The sequence below is a fragment of the Macaca fascicularis genome, chromosome 19, assembly GCF_037993035.2.
Source record: "Macaca fascicularis isolate 582-1 chromosome 19, T2T-MFA8v1.1".
Lineage (NCBI taxonomy): Eukaryota > Metazoa > Chordata > Mammalia > Primates > Cercopithecidae > Macaca > Macaca fascicularis.
This window is the reverse complement of record NC_088393.1, coordinates 5,830,706-5,847,907: the sequence shown is the minus strand read 5'-3', so window position 1 is coordinate 5,847,907 and position 17,202 is coordinate 5,830,706. Positions and strand designations below refer to the sequence as shown.

The 17,202-nt window shown below is 57.2% G+C and overlaps 1 protein-coding gene across 11 annotated transcripts in view; it reads right to left on the bottom strand.

The window, feature by feature from the left end:
- Positions 1-17,202, bottom strand: part of KDM4B (lysine demethylase 4B) — a 185,391-nt gene that overhangs the window by 81,083 nt on the left and 87,106 nt on the right. The gene's annotated exons all lie outside the window — the stretch shown is intronic.

The following is a 17,202-nucleotide window of genomic DNA, read 5'->3' as shown; positions in this document are numbered from 1 at the left end:
AATCCATAAGGAAGCGAGGGGGGGCGGGTGGAGGAGCGGAGAGTGAGGACCATGGCTCGGTGGCTTGTGACACACTCAGAAAGCCAGGAGTGTGGACGCTCCCGGTTAAGCGGCATTACACTTCGAGGAGGCTGAAAAGGCAAAAGATAAAAGGAAGTACTGGAACTGCGGGTGGCGAGCAGGTCCTGGGGGGCCGAGTCTGGAATAGGAAGCATCTGGGGCCCCTGGAGCTGCCAGCCTGGTCTCCAGGCCCACGTCACCCGTTTCCTGGTGCCGGGAGCCAACAGGGAAAAAGCAGCTTTGGGAATGAGAAAAGCTGCATTTGTCACCAACTTTGTAAGTTTTATTTTTACACATTTTACATTTGAAAGATCACCAAGGCTACATCATGAATAAGAAAGACGTAAGATAAAGTTTGTAAACAGAGGAAGCGAAGTGGGGGGGGCGTCCCGCTCATGCCGCACCCGGAAGCTGGGACTCTCTTCCCATGAGGGAAGGTGGGCACCAGGAGCTGCAGCCTTGAGGGGGAGTGAGAAGGCCCAATGCCAACAGGGACACCACCCAGCCCACCCCAGGCCTCCAGCAAAACAAAAACCTCATTTCCAAGCGAAGGGGACCGGACGAGGACGGGGCCTCAGGGACTTGAGGATGCACAGCTGAGTGCCGGATGAGGTTGGTCAAGTCCCGTCCCCGACCCCCGCTACAGAGTAACAAGGCCAACAGCTCCCTTCTAGAACAGTCACACAGATGAAAGGACACGTGACGTGGTCTCTCCCCCAGACCCTCCCAGGGCAGAAGCAAGACAAAGAAACGTTCAGAGGGTGGGAGACAGCCCCCGCTCCGCTACAGCCCCTTCCAACTGAAAGGCCACTTTGTTTTTTAATGAAATAAAGAAGTCAGGCGCGGTGGCTCATGCATGTCATCCCAGCACTTTGGGAGGCCGAGGCAGGCGGATCATCTGAGGTCAGGAGTTTAAGACCAGCCTGGCCAACATGGTGAAACCCCTCCTCTACCAAAAATACAAAAATTAGCTGGGCCTGGTGGCAGTGGCCTGTAATACCAGTTACTCGGGAGGCTGAGGCAAGAGAATTGTTTGAACCTGGGAGGCAAAGAAGCAGTGAGCCAAGATGGCGCCACTGCACTCCGGCCTGGGCAACAGAGTGAGACTCTGTCTCAAAAACAAAAAAAAAAAAAAAAAAAAAAAAGGCCGGTGTGGTGGCTCACGCCTGTAATCCCAGCACTTTGGGGGGCCGAGATGGGTGGATCACGAGGTCAGGAGTTTGAGACTAGCCTGACCAACACGGTGAAACCGCATCTCTACTTAAAATACAAAAATCAGCCGGGCGTGGTGGCGGGCGCCTGTAATCCCAGCTACTCAGGAGGCTGAGGCAGGAGAATTGCTTGGATCCAGGAGGTGGAGGTTGCAGTGAGCCAAGATCGCACCACTGCACTCCAGCCTGGGCAACAGAGCGAGACTGTCTCAAAAAAATTTAAAAAAATAAAAATAAAAATAAATAAGGAGGGGGCAGGAGCTGGAGATGCGGCAAACATCACAGCGTTTCTGCTCTAACAGGACACAAGTAATTAATTTCTGGGCATGTGCCCAGGGTCCCTGGCCGAGGCGACCCCAGCACCTTCAACTCTGTCATCCTCAGAGAGTCTTCCATTGTCCGGACAGAGGTGCGTTCCTCTTTTTTAAATGGGCTTTTATCGTTTACATAAAGATAAGAAAAGTTAATCCCAATCCAAAGCACCTTTGTGGGATTAAAGACCCTTCCACACAGGGAATAAAACCCTCCGCTCCTTCTGGGAAGATGCCGGGGACGGGAAGGAACTAATTTATGGCTCCAAGGCTGCGATGATTAATGCCGTATCCCCAGCCTACAATGCTGCTCCACTTAATTACTGCCTGTAATTGGGAGTTGTAAAGATAAGATTAATTGAATCTGGCGAATGTTAAAAGTTTAATACATTGGAACGTGGCTCCGGCGTTATCAGAAAGCACAGACTGCAGGACGCCGGCCCGGCGTTCAGAGGAGCGGCCCCCAGAGAAATCACAAAGGACTCTTGGACAGGAGGCCGGACAGCCACAGAGACTTCCGGGCTCCGCCACTGCCAGCGCCCGACAGCGAGCTGCACCTCCCACCGCCCAGAACAACCCAGCGACGGCCTCGGGGACCAGAAGACCTGATGCTGGCAGACCCGCCTCCCAGCCACCCGCAAGGACGCAGGTGGAAGAAAAACCTCAGTTTCCAAGAAAAAGTGCCAGGACAGGGCTCTAAGGACACACAGAGCTGAGCGAGGCTGGAGGCACCATGCTTCGTCCACACCAGGCTGAAGGCATGCTCAGGTTCACTTAGGGGAGCAACCCCAGGACGGGGGACTAGAATTGGCCTCGGGGCCTGCTTCTCACACCAAGGCTCTCTGGGTGTCCTGAAAAGCCCAGTTCAAAGGACAGGGTTGCAACGGCACCGGTGGGCAGGCCAGGGAGCTGGCGGATTGAAGCAGACGCAAGACAGAGACCCACAGTCACCACAGGAGAAGAGATTCAGGGAGGCTTCGGGCCTCCCAGAGGGGCGTCTCAGCAGGGTCCTCCGCCCAGGCCCCCAAAAAGCAAAGGACGCATAGCCCCCTCCTTGTAGTCCCTGCTCGGGGCCATGCTGGGGCATCCCTGACATTTGGCCTTGGCTCTGGAGGAAAAAACAAACAGGCAAAAGCAGCTATTTGGGTTGGAAATGTTTGTTCACTAAAGCTCGAGGCAGGGGAGCATCTGTCTGGCTATCAGTGAGCAACTTCTCGGGCTGTAAAACCAAGTCAGGCTTATCGGCCACCGACACGGGGAGGCAGTTTGTCTCGCTTCCTGGGAGCTCGGTTCCCGTCGCGAGGCCAAACTTCGTGGCCAAAATCAATCAGCTTTGCCTGCCTGCGACCCCAAGAGGTCTCCTTCTGGACACGACAGCCCAGTGTGCCCGGGCAGCACGGGGCTCTTGCATGCTTTCTGGACAGACGGCTGCCCAGGCCCTCCGGCTCCCGTGCAGGGGCCACTGGTCCCCAGGTGGGTCTGCTCCGAGCCTTCCTCTTCCGTCCAGCTCTGAGATGCTACCGGCTCCATGTCCTGCACGGGCCCTGCCCACAAGCCCCCGGCATTCCCTCCCTCCCCGCCCTCCCCCATGCCAGCACCACCTCCTGCTGACACAAAGGCCCCCACACCAGCCTCTGTCCTCTGACTCCATCAACCTCCCCGGGCCCCCGCAAGGGCTGGCCACCTCTCACCCGCTAGAGCCCTGGAGGCCAGGTCAGTGCACGTGTCCCTCCTTTCTGGTATCTTCAGAGCACATCCCCAGGACTGGGGCTGTGGGTGGCTGGCCCTCTGCAGCCATCAGCTCTCCCTAAGCCAGGGGCAGGGTGCGGAGGGTCTGTGGCCCAGCGCACAGGGATTGCTGGAAGAAGCTGCAGAGGTCAAGACCAAGGAACCAGTAAGAGCAACTCCTGGAACCTGGTGGGTATGTGCAAGGCAGAACAGGCCACAGGGCTTCAGAGGGCAGAGTCAGAAATGTTAAGGGGATGGGAGACTCAGCTCAGTGCAGTGAGGATTCTTCCAGCAAGCTAAGCTCTCCGAGCACGGAGCAGGCGCCTTGGGGTGTCTGGGTGGGGGCTGAAGACAGTGCCGTTGAGGAGGCTGCCAGGGGAACCTTCGGGAGCGGGGGCGGCCTGTACAGGTGCCTCAGGTGCCCCCACCGCAGGCCCCTGGCCTTTCCTGGAGGAATTTGGTTTTAAATCGGGGCAAATGCAATAAGCAAGTGCCCCTCTGAGGACTCACATCGGCCGGGACATGGGACCCAGGACCTAGGACCCAGGCATCGCCATTTCTCTGCACCTCTGTCCACAGCACCCCCCGCGGGGTCTCCATCTCCGTGTTCTCAAAGCCCTGCCTGCCTGCCCCGCACCCATTCCCTCTGTTCTAGAACGCTCTACACAGCCCTTCTGGAAGATGGTAAACCACAAAGTCAAAGAAACTCAGCTCCGCATCTCCAGCCTGGGCTCTGGAGCCATCTACCTGGTAACCACTCCTGGTGCCCGGTGCTGGCCGCGGAGGGCTCCACAAGCTCTGTAAGAGCCACACGTGGTGGTGACTGGCAGGCCAAGAAACAAACCCAGGCATCGGACGCCCTTTCGGACAGTCAGTCATGTGCAAGCCAAAGCAGCATGGGTGAGAAAATAAAACAATAGGAGAGACAAACACCAGGATGTGGCCCCCCTGGAGCTGGGGACACGAGACACACAAGGTCACACGATGGTGAACAAACAAAATGACGGCCCAGCAGTATGCCAGCTCCTAGACCCGTGGGAAGACACATGTGAGGCGGCACAGTGACCCACCAACAAGGACACGAGTTCCAGAAGGAAGGACACCCCGCCACAGGGAAAGCGGGTGTGCAGGCACGGGCAGAGGAGCAGCCCCCGGACCCTCTGCCTTCCCAGGTTTCTCTTTTACTCTTTGAGGTGCTTTGAGTAGTGAATGTCACCAACCTTACACTTACTGCCACCCAAGAAAAGGCAAAGCTAAACGCCTCAAAGCCACCCACAGACAAGAGGGGGCCAGGTCACCTCTTAGGGGCTGGGACTCAGAAGCAGAGAGCCATTGAGGTTGAGCCCTGCGGCCTGACGTGCACGAGTCTGACCAGTGTCCAAAGACGCTGGTCACACGGGAGGTCAGGATTGCAGCAAGGACCGGGCCCCGACGTGGGCAGCAGCGAGCCGCATGTTCCTGTTTCAGTGTGGAGGCCACAAGGTGGGGACGCCCCACCAGGCTCAGCCAGTGTGCTGAGATCCAGCCTGTCCGGGAAGGCGGCAGAGCTGTCCGGGGCCCTGACAGCCTTGCTTCTGCTTGTGCAATTCCCCAGGGGCTCCTGGCGAGGGGGTGGGCGAAGCTTTGCCATGGGCCCCAGCAGAAGCCCCCGGCCTTGCAGAGGAGGGGATGGATGGCGAGCAGCTCATGAGACGGAGCTGGAGCCAGAGCCAGGGAATCAAAGCAAAGGCGTTCTCTGCAGGCAGGTGCTCACCTCCAGCCAGGGAACGGGCCGCTGTCATCTCGCCGCCACGCCGGCCCGGGAAAGAGTCTTCCTGGCCGCTGCAGAGGATGCTATTAATAGTGTAATTTTCTTGGTGTTTTGTTTATTCCCCCGGAATGGCTTGATGGATGTGAATAATTATCAGACTATAAAAGCCAGCAAATGTGCTATTTTCTATCGCTCTAAATCATCAAACAAATAAAGTGTGAAACAGCATTTTTGAATATAATTTTCCCCTCTAATGGCTTAGAATTATTTCAAGAACAATGAAAATAAATAAGCAAATGCCTTTGAGTTAAAAATTAAATGAGTGTGTCAGGAAAGGGAACACAGGCCGTCCTGGGCAGCCGGGACCTGCCCGGGAGCCCTTAGCTACGACAACGGTGAGCAGACGGGCTTGGGGCCGCACGGCCCAGGCCACCCCTGGGTGCCATCTCACAGAGCCCCATCTGGCTCCATAAAAGCGTGGCCCTCCCTGGGCTCTGCGAAGCAGGTGCTATGGCTCCTCCTGGGCTGGGTGATGCTGCGTGGTGGGGCTGCCTGCTTCACCTGTGGGCACTGCCTGCCTGGCTGACGCCCCAGCACCCCCAAGGACCCTGCCTGCCACGGCCGAAGCACACCGCACCTAACCTCGGAACCCAAGGCAGAGGGGGTGGGGGTCCAATATCCTGCCCCCCTCACAGCCTCTGCCTCTCCCAGCCATGGGCAAGCAATGCCAGCAGGGCCACTGCCTCTCAGACCAGGCAGGAAACCTGAGATCGGGCAAAGTCTCTAGATGAGGGATGTAATGCTGGCGCCAGCCACACATGTCGCCACCACACCTGCCAGCTGCCCCAGGCTCCCTACCTGGGCGGCCCTTCCGCAACGACCAGGTAACTCCCGGCGCCCTCTCCCTCCTGCTGCAAGGGGAATGGGCTCCTTGGAGGTTCTCAAGTCAGGGCTCTGTGGCCCCTCACCTCTGGCAGTGGCCCCTGCCTGGTACCATCTTGCTCGGTCCCTGTGGATGGCTCCGAACCAGGAGACGAGACATCATAGTGGAAGGTTTTCTTTTAAGATTCGTGCACCTTTCTCCCAGGTGACAGCAGCACTTGGAATCCATTCCATGGCCCAGCCTGACAGCTCCTGCCAGCGGAGGCTCTCGGCAACTAGGTGCCAGGGATGAAAACGCTCTCCTCCCTGCCCCCCGCTCTCCCCGCCCCCACCGCCAAGGTACGTGTGCCAAGAGCAGGGGTCCGACCAGGAGCCCTTCAGAGATGTCGGCGCAGCCCAACGCATGCTAGAGGGTGAGGAAGTTAATTTCACAGTGTCTGCACAGGCCTGGGCAGACGGGCCCTCACCATTTAATGTGCTATCGTCACAGACACAGAACCAGGGAGGCAGAGCCCGCGCACACCATGCTGCAAGTACCCGAGACCAGGTGTCAGGTTGGACAGAGGCCACCTGGCAGAGTGAGCCGCCCACGCAAGCCCAGGAAGGCCACGGCAGATCCAAATGCCAGCGGCGCCCCCAGGACCCCAAGTGGCAAGCAGAACAGAAAAGCCATGGCGATCACCACCCTTGCAACAAAGCCCTATGGTGGCCCTGGCCTGTGACCCAGCAGGACGGCTCCGGCGCACTGCCCTGTGGCTGGCACAGGCTGGGAAGGAGAACAAGCCAGCTACAGGGTGGGCTTCCCGTGAGACCCAACAGAGAGCTGCAGTCTCAGTCCCACACCCACGCGAGCCCCTCGGCCGACATGCAGTCCCGGAGCTAGCTGAAGACGAGCCAGGCCAGGGCGGCTCCTCTGCTCTGCTCCTCAGAGCCGCGCAGTGACCAGGCCAAGGACCCACAGGACTGTGCGGTGACACTGTGCTGCGCCATGTCAACTCCGTCCACGGAAACGGCCGAGTTCTCCAAGCGCCTTCTATGTATGCTACGGAAATTACACTCAAACAAAGCTGTTCACAGGAAACTGAGGACCTGTCCGCCGCACTGAGGACACAGGACCAGCGAGCCACACTCCCTGCCTGAGGTGCTGGGCTCAGTGCCACAGACGCACTTGGCTCTCCGGAGTGTCCTCAGTGTTGTGGAGTCCAGGGTGTCCACCAAGTTAACATAGGCCCCACCAGAAACCCTGAGGAGACCAGGTCACAGATGTCCTCTCTGGAAAAGGCACCAGGCCCAGGTGGTTTTAATGAATCCTACCCAATGACCTTCATCAAAAGGGACAGTGCTCATGTACACACACGGCTGGCAAGCAGCAGGGAAGATCTGATGTTACCAAGCTCGTTTTCTGCATCTCACGTATTTTCCCAATGGATGAATAAATGAACGAATGGGAAACCCTATCACCAACAAAGAACACACAAGAAAATGGTCAGTCAGTCCCACCTGGATGTAAAAATCCTAAACACAGTATTAGTGAGTCAAGCACAGTAGGCTATGGCAAGACCAAGAAGAGTTTATCACCAAGGTTGCAAAGACATTCCAAAAATGAATATCTATCGAAAATTCCAAAGCATTCTGTACAAAATTCTCAGGCAACCAGGACTAGCAGGGACTCTCCCACTATCACCTTCACGGCGAGGCAAGAGAGGACACAATCTGCCCATCATCACAGCACGCGTCACACTGCATTAGAGACACTAGCCAATGTGATACATCAAGAAAAAGACAAACCGTTTAACAAGCAGAAGAGATAATACAAAGCTTTTATTTTTTTGAGATGGAGTCTCGCTCTGTCGCCCAGGCTGGAGTGCAGTGGCTGGATCTCAGCTCACTGCAAGCTCTGCCTCCCGGGTTCACACCATTCTCCTTCCTCAGCCTCCCGAGTAGCTGGGACTACAGGCGCCCGCCACCTCACCCGCCTAGCTTTTTGTATTTTTTAGTACAGACAGGGTTTCACCATGTTAGCCAGGATGGTCTTGATCTCCTGACCTCGTGATCCGCCCATCTCAGCCTCCCAAAGTGCTGGGATTACAGGCTTGAGCCACTGCGCCTGGCCCAAACTTCTTAAAATCATAATATAAACATCTAAGCAAGGCGTGATGGTGCATGCCTGTGTTCCCAGCTCCTCAGGACGCTGAGGCAGGAGGATCACTTGAGTCCAGGAGGTTGAGGCTGCAGTGAGCCATGACTACACCACTGCATGCACTCCAGCCTGGGCAACAGAGGGAGACCCTGTCTCTTTAAAAAAAAAAAAAAGAAAAAAAGAAAAAGTTTAATTATAACATAAGTTTCTACTTAGGAAATCTAAGCAAACAAACAAACTGGTAAAACTATAGAATTAAACACAGCCCAGCAAGGTGGCAGAATTTAAAAAAAATAAATAAACAAAAAGAGGGTTTCCTCTACAGCCGAAAGAACATTAACAGAACACTCTAAACCCACTAGGGTAAACCTGTCCCTCGTCTAGGGTGGAGGAGCAGGAATTTTCACCACAAACAAGGCCACACACAGACCTGGTAGCGTGCTTACCTGCTGTACTCACAGGCTCTGACCTGGGAAGCCGGCACCCACCTGGGTAAAACCCCTCCACACCCCTGTAACAGTGCATGGGGACAGGCGGAAGGAAGGGCAGGTGCCAGAGCTCACCACGCAGGCGCGAGAAGCAGGAAAGGTATGCTACCCATGGCCACCCCAGGAGGACAGGTCGCCCAGGACAGGTGACCACCCCACAGATCAGTCTGGCAAGATGAAGATGTTAGAAAAAACACCTGCGCAGGCAAGGGAGTGGATCCACAGGCCAGGACACACAGACAGCCCGGGAACTGCCAAGAACACTGAGGTCCCATATCCCGGCTGAGAGAGAGGGAGAGGAGCTGTCACAAACCCCAGCCTGCTGGGAGGGAGAGATCACAGGGGACCGGACAGAGGGCGGGAAAAGGAAAAGTGAGACGCTTTCCCAAAGACTCACAGAAGAAATGGGAGTCCCAGAGCAGGTGTAGGCCCCATGGGGAAGACTCCAACCCTGGCATTCTGCTGGGCTCCCCCAGACACCAGCGCTGCAGAAATGGAGCCAGGCCTGGGCTGCACAGCTCCTCCTGAGGTGACGACAGAACTCCTCCAATGTCTCATGGAAAGCTACCCTATTTCTTCCTTCCTTTTTTTTTTTTTTTTTTTTTTGAGACAGGGTCTTTGCTGCAGCCTCAAATTCTCAGGCTCAAGCAATACTCCCTCCTCAGCCTCCCATGTAGCTGAAAGATGACAGGTGTGCACCACCACACCCAATTTTTTCTTCTTTTTTTGTAGAGATGGAGTCTCGCAACGTTGCCCAGGCTGGTCTCGAGCTCCAATGGCTGGTTCAAGCAATCCTCCGGCCTCAGCTGCCCAAACCTCTGGAATTACAGGCATCAGCCAACCTGCCTACTTCTACTGGAAAAATCCTTTTCCATGGAACCTTGTCCTGGGGAGAGGCCGCCTCCCTCATTTGTCCCCAGCACAGGGGCCCTTTTATGTGACAGATACTAACACTTGCTCGGGAGATAGGATCTGCCAGGGACCAGGGAGGCTTGTTCCCAGGAAACAGCCTTATTGAGCTGCAGCGGCTTTATCTTTAATGGATCGTTTTACGGGACAATAGATGATGGAATTTGGTATCTTAAACCAGCAGTGTCAATGATTTCAAATAATGACATTTTTATTGAGACACACAGGAGACCAACAGAGTCCTGGGAGCGTTGGCTCAGGGAAGATGGGGAGCCTCGCACGGGGAGAGCCGCCCACAGGAATGCCAGACAAACAGGAGCCGCAGGTGGGAGGAGACACAGAGCTCTCAGCTCTCGCAGGGCCAGCCAGAAGCCCTCATTCCTGGCACGGTGGCCGTGGGTGGCCCGCCCTGCTCTCCTAGGCCACGAGGTGTCACCACACTGGCCCTCAGGAACCTGGGCTGGGTCAGCACCCCGAGGAACCGTGCAAACTTCACACACCACCAGCCCACTTTAATTAGGAGCAGACTGCCCGAGGCAAGCCGTGTCGCGCCTGCAATTAAAGGCCGGATTGGAGGCATCTGATCCCCAGCCCTGATTTATTTTAGGCCCACAAATCACTTTTATTATATGACAAGGCCAAAAATGCAAAGTCATGTGCGAGTTGTTTGCGATGTTTTTCCTGCAGCCTTGCCAGGAAAGCTGTGGGAGTGCCCGTCACAGGGGAGGGCGTGCAGGGCAGGTGCCCAGCGACAGAGTGGTGGCTGTCAGGTTTGGACACAGTGCCAGGGACACAGGGCCACTGACACACAGCAACCTCTCTCAAGTGCCCGCTGTCAAACCGGCCTGAATTTCTGCTCATCAACAACCAGGAGGCAGCCCCCACCATGCCCAGACCCACGGCCCTCCTCCAGCGTTACTCAACCTGGGTGGGGTCTGGTTGAGACGGAGTCTCACTCTGTCGCCCAGGCTGGAGTGCAGTGGCGCAATCTCGGCTCACTGCAACCTCCACCTCCCAGGTTCAAGCGATTCTCTTGCCTCAGCCTCCCGAGTAGCTGGGACTACAGGTGCCCACCACCACGCCCAGCTAAGTTTTGTATTTATAGTAGAGACGGGGTTTCACCACATTGGTCAGGCTGGTCTCAAACTCCGACCTCAGGCGATCCGCCCACCTTGGCCTCCCAAAGTGCTGGGATTACAGGCATGAGCCACCGCGCCCGGCCCATGGCTCCCTTTTGTCCAGAGCAGTGAGGGATCACCCAGCCAAGATCAGCACCCACATGAGCCCAGCCCCATGGGGCCTCGACACTGGCCCAAGGAGGTGCTGGACTGGTGGCAGCTCTGAGGTCCTGAAAGGCTGTGGGGAGGAGGCAGCAGAGAATTTGAGAAGCTGCTCTGGCACCAAGCTCTGCAGAAGGCCAGCTGGGCACCGGGGCCGACGCGCCCATGGCAGGAGTGAGCCACACGCAGGCGTCCCGGAGAGGCAGCGGGGCGTGAGGCCCTGGTGGGAGTCTGAGTCTGTGTGCAGAGCGCGGTCTGGACACCTGCAGGCTGCGGAGGTTCCCATCTATTAAAACGCTCTGACGCCTCTAGGCTTACATTTATTTCACCACCGGCGTCCACAGACACACAGCACCCACTGAACCTCATGAGGAAACACGGTGACAGCCAGGCCCCTGGAGAACCAGATGGCCCGGGGCATCCTAAATGGCGCGCTTAACGATGTGACCAGCTTTGGAGAGCACGGGAGTGAAACTGTCTCACACACAGGCCGACGGCCATGGGAGTACACACTTCTGTTCCTATGACCTAAGTCTCAGCCTGTGCCCACCACAGGCAGAGGCCGCAGGAAGATACCGGGTCCCTCCCTGGGCCTTGGGGACCGGGGCTGGGCTCTGGACCTCCGAGGTGGTTTGGCTCACGCACAGGTTAAGTCTGCTCGGCTTGCAATCAGGTCAGGGAGAGCAGGCGACCGGAGCCCTCAGCAGGAGGCTGCTGAATGAGGGCCATTAGCGTCGCTGTCATCGGCCCCATCCTGCGCCCGCCCCGTTTCATCGGAAGGCAGCCAGCGCTCTGTCCCCTGCTGCTGGCGAGTATGGAGGGGAGGAAGCCGTGCGCTGCCCAATTTTTAAGCAAAGATAACGAAAACGCTCTCCTCCCGCAGATTTGCAGCCATCTCCCTTCTGGGGAGCTGAACCCCGCCGGCAGCAGCCTTGCTGAAGGGAGAGAAATTTGCCATGGAAACTAGGCCCTGCACTCAGAACCCAAACCTCTGATGCCTACAGAGACCAGGTGGGCGGGCGACTCCGGGTCAGGGCCAGCCTTACCGGCTGCAGTAGGAGGGACCCGTGGGCGCACACAGACCCCCACGGCCTGAATAAACTCCTCATCCAAACAGTGCCTGGCGGGATTATCTGAAGATGGGAATTCACGCCCAGTGATGACATTTCAAACAGAACTAACAGTTTCTTAAAGTGGTGGGCAGGGACAGGATGCTGGTGACTCTCCTGGCACGCCACAGCCTAGAAGCAGGCGCCGGATTTGTTTGGCTCCTGCCTCCCTAAAGCAAAAATCCTGCGGCCTCACAAGCAACACGAGCCAGCGTGTGCACTGCCACTCCAACCCGAAGCGCCTGCTTTGAACAAAAGACTCCAAAATGAAGGCCATCTGCTCCTGCCAGACTAAGCCAGTGGGTGAGTGAGGGGCCGCATTCAGACTCAGCACACGACATGGGGCAGGGGCTGGTCAGACAGTGTGAGGCTAAGGCGGCCCCTGCAAGGTCCAGAGCCAGCCCCGGCTCCCACCACACCCAGGCCCTGGCCCAACAGCCCGCTCCCACAACCACTCCATTCTCCTGGAACATGGCCAAGAGTAGTAGCTCCCCTACTTAGGAATCTTCTGTGCCCACCTCATGCCCCTGCTCCTGAGCTGGTCATCCATCCTCCCCTCACCAGGCTCCCCTCCTCCCTCAGTCCTCAGAGACCCCCGGTCTCCTTGCCTCCATCCCAAGGGCTCCCAGGCCTGGCACTGCTCTGGGGGTTAGGCGTGGGGTGTCTGGCTGCCCAGCCACACCAAAGGCCCTTCCCAATGGCTTCTGCTCCTGACGCAGCTCATGCTGGGCCCTGAGCAGGCATAAGCACTCCGTCAGGGCTTAAGCAGACCCATCTCTTCAACCTCGAGACCCTGTTGGCTAAGACCTTGCAGGGCACCCAGCCCCCACATGGCAGGAAAGAGAAGGCTTACCCGCCCTTTCCCAGCTGGACACGTGGTCAGACTACATTTCCCAGGCTCCCTTGATGCAAGGTGTGGCCACGTGACTGGGTGCTGGCCAATGAGGTGTGGGCAGAAGTGGTGGGCCCTGCCCTCAGACAAGGCCCCCTAAGCAGCCCATCAATCCCTCTTCCCTCACCTGCACAGCAGCACCCAGGGCGACCTTGGACACCACACACGCTGGCCTCAGTCCCTGCATCCCTGCACCATCTCCATCTCCCACAACAAACTGTCACCTTCAAGTCTGGCTAAGCAGGGCTTAATATGGTGACTCCATTAGAAACGGGTCCTTCCTCACTCAGACCTTCCTCACCCAGGCCACCCTCACCAACTGGGACACACCCTGTCCTTAGGCAGCACAACGTCCTGGCACCTACTCCCAGGACCTGCCGCCCTCCTGATCCCACAGGGCAATGCTTCAAGGGCAGGTCAGACGTCTCCTCAATCTGTGCCTTGTCCGAACAAGGACATGGAGCCGGGGCACAAGTCAAAGGGTTACTCCAGGCAAAGCTGCCGCATGAGGAACAGAACATGATAAACGCAGCCTCAGCCACAGTTATGGACAGCAAGGCTTACGATCAAAACGAATTTCTTACATGAGCAGCAGGTGAAGAGATGGTAGGTCTTTCGCAGAAGCCTTATGCTGGAAACAGTCCAAATGTCCGTCCACGGCAGAATGGAAAAGTCGACTGAAGTCCAGCCATACAGTGGGGAATCGCACAGCCGTGACAATGAGTGTGCGGCCACCACACACAGCCGGACGAGTCTTACACACAGACCACTGACCAGAAAGGCAAGGAAATCAGCCCATTTGTAAGACCTTCCAATGCAGCCAACACACAGCTTCACTGCCCGGGCCACAGGCACACGCGGCCTGGCAAAGGGGAGAGGCAAGGGCGCCGCCAGCACAGCTGGGAGGAAGCCGCCACTACAGCATGCAGAGGGGGCTGAGAAAAGGAGGCACAGATGGGGGCCGTCCTGACATTGGGGTAGACAGGGGGCAGCCGTAGAGTCATTTGCTAACGCGTGCACACACATGCGCGTGCATATATATATCCGGTACTTACATACTTTATATCCATTTCTGTACCAAATCATGTTTCACAGCAAGAATGCCTACAAAAGGGAAGCCCTGGGATAGGCAGAGCTCTAGATACCCCAGGACTCCCTGCCCCAGGGCTCCCACACTCCTCATGTGACACATGCCTCATGCTGCTGCCGTGAGGGCCTCGAAGATATGATAAAGGTCCCCATCATTTCTTAACCTTAAGAAAGAGAGGTGGCCGGGCACAGTGACACACGTCTGTAATCCCAGCACTTTGGGAGGCCGAGGCGGGCAGATTACCTGAGGTCAGGAATTCGAGACCAGCCTGGCCAACATGGTGAAACCCCATCTCTCCTAAAAATACAAAAATCAGCCAAACGTGGCGGCGCGCACCTGTAATCTCAGCTACTCGCGAGGCTGAGGCAGGAGAATCACCTGAACCCGGGAGGTGAAGGTTGAGGTGAGCCGAGATCATACCACGGCACTCTAGCCTAGGCAACAGAGTGAGACTCCGTCTCAAAAAAAAAAAAGGGAGATGATCCAGGTGGGCCCAACATTCAAAGACGACAGCATGGAAAGGGGGGAAAGTGCCACTCTGCAGTGGAGCCACTGAACATCCACACCCAAGCCGGGGGACCAGGGCCAACACCAGCAGTGACGTCATGCTAACGGCTGCACCTTTGACCCTTGGTAGGATGTGATGAGAGGGCCCTTCACCCCTGTGGTCTTCCTCTGTAAAACCCATCACCCCAGTCTAACCACAAAGAAAAACATCAGACATGCTGATTAGGGGACACATGGATTAGGGGACGTTCTATAAACCCCCTGGCCAGCCCCCCTTCAACACTGTCCAGGGCATCAAACACACTGTCATAGCTCAGGGCCCTACGGAGACGGAACAACGTCATGTGGGACCCGGATGGGTACAGGGGACAGAAGAGACAATGGGGGAAGACAGAGGAAATCTGGAGCATGCATCTTAGTTGATAGCGCATCGGTGTGGGCCCATCAATGACCACAAGTGTGCCACACTGACAGAACACGCTCCTAACAGGGAGCCTGGTGGGGAACTCTGTGCTTACTACCTTCCCACTTTTTCAGTGACTCGAAAACAGGTCTAATAAAGATCTATTTAAAGAGACAGAAAGGGGGAGAATACCTCACCAAAAAGTGGACGAAAAACACAAGCACAAGCCTGGGATGAGAATGAGAGGAGGGACCTGCCCGACACTGGCCTGCCGCGGGGCACCCTCCCAGCTCCCACGACACTGGCCTGCTGCGGGGCGCCCTCCCAGCTCCCACCACGGCCACCGCCCGACCCTCGCCTGCTGCGGGGCGCCCTCCCAGCTCCCACCACGGCCACCGCCCGACACTGGCCTGCTGCGGGGCGCCCTCCCAGCTCCCACCACGGCCACCGCCCGACACTGGCCTGCTGCGGGGCGCCCTCCCAGCTCCCACCACGGCCACCGCCCGACACTGGCCTGCTGCGGGGCGCCCTCCCAGCTCCCACCACGGCCACCGCCCGACACTGGCCTGCTGCGGGGCGCCCTCCCAGCTCCCACCACGGCCACCGCCCGACACTGGCCTGCTGCGGGGCGCCCTCCCAGCTCCCACCACGGCCACCGCCCGACACTCGCCTGCTGCGGGGTGCCGTCCCGGCCCCCATCCTGGCCACCACCTCTGCTCACCAAGAAGCCAGTTTCCCAAATCCATGGGCAACTGACCATCTGAACACCAGGAAGTCCCCCGACTCAGCAGCATGGCTTGGAGTACGATTTTCACACAGCAAAAGGTGATAGGAAAATTGCTCTGTCGTCCCTGAACAAACACCGAGTGTCTCTGTATCTGTCCCTGCCAGCTCTCAGCAAGAGCCTGGAGCCAGCCTGCTGGGACAGATCCCACTGATGGGTATGGTGGGAGCCCCAGCGAGTGGCCCCATATGCCCTGGGTTTCCCGGTCACCCTGGCCCAGAGGTGTTCTCCCAGTCCTTGGGGACACCATCACGAGACACAGCTGAGGGCCCTGCCTGTCCTGGGGGCAAAATTGGGCGTGATTGCTTAATAGGAGTGAGGTTGATAGGAGGCTGATCAGGCCAGCGGGAGGGGCTGTGATTCCGGCACCTGTGCCCCACGCGCCAGGCGCACAGATGCAATCCCAGCCTCGCTGTGGACGCCCCAGTGTGAGGCTGAAAGGTCTTTGCAGCATCAGGAGTTAATTTTTTGAACGCCAAAGCCAGCTTCTGGTGCTCCATTCACTCCCCAATCTTGATAAGCAGGTCTGGGCTGATGGCGTCAGGCTGACAGAGTGGTGGTGACAAGAACAAGGCAGAGGGCTCGAAGATGAGGGCCCGGGAGGGGAACAGGCCAGGGAAAACACAGCTGCCATCCATAGCTCCCATGTGCCGGCCCTCCTGGCTGTGGCCTGGACCACTTATCCAAGCACGGCACCACACACCACGCTCCAGGCCGCATGGCTGCAATGCCGTGCTGGCAGCTCAGTTCCTGGCCCAGGTTCTTGCAGCTAAGTGTTACCCACTTAGTCCAGCTCTCAGTTGTGCAGCAGAATTCCAGGCCTCATCTTCTGGGCATAGTCCCAGGGGGCCAGACTCCCTCCCAGACAACCTATGTGACCGGAGACCCTTGTTTCTCTAACACATGCACATGTGTACATACACACACACACACACACACACACACACACACACACACATTTTCTTTCTTTCTTGCTCTCTCTCTCGGGGAACTGAGCATCACAGTTCACTGGATCTGAGCAGGTTCCAAGATATGGGACTTCCAGTTTTAAAACTGAGAAAGAGTTGGGCTCACACCTGCAATCCCAATACTTTGGGAGGCCGAGGCAGGAACATTATTTGATCCCAGGAGTTCCAGACCAGCCCAGGCAACATGCGGAGACCCCGTCTCTACAAAAAAATTTAAAAATTTGCCAGTTGTGGTGGCATGTGCCTGTGGTCCCAGCTACTTAGGAGGCTGAGGCAGGAGGACCACCTGAGCCCAGGAGGTGGAGGTTGCAGTGAGCTGTGATCACACCACTGCACTCCAGCCTGGATGACAGAGCAGGACTCCATCTAAAATAAAATAAAGCTGGAGAGCTGAGCTGGTCACTCGGACCCACTCACACACACTTCCAGGCACGTGGTCAGGCACACACAGAAATAAAGAACCGTTGCACTGATGCTATGGCCACAGTCACCATCAGAAGCAGAGGATCGGGACAGGTGACCACAAAGGAGCTTCCTGCCTGCCCACAGCCACGTTCCTCAAACAGGGAAGCTGGGCACCAGGTGTGCCTGGCCACATGGCAACCCATGTGGACCCAGGGCCAGTCAGCCGGGATGCTGGGCCCCTGGGCTGGTGCTGAGCGCTGCTGGGGGGTAGCTGCTGGCCTGGGC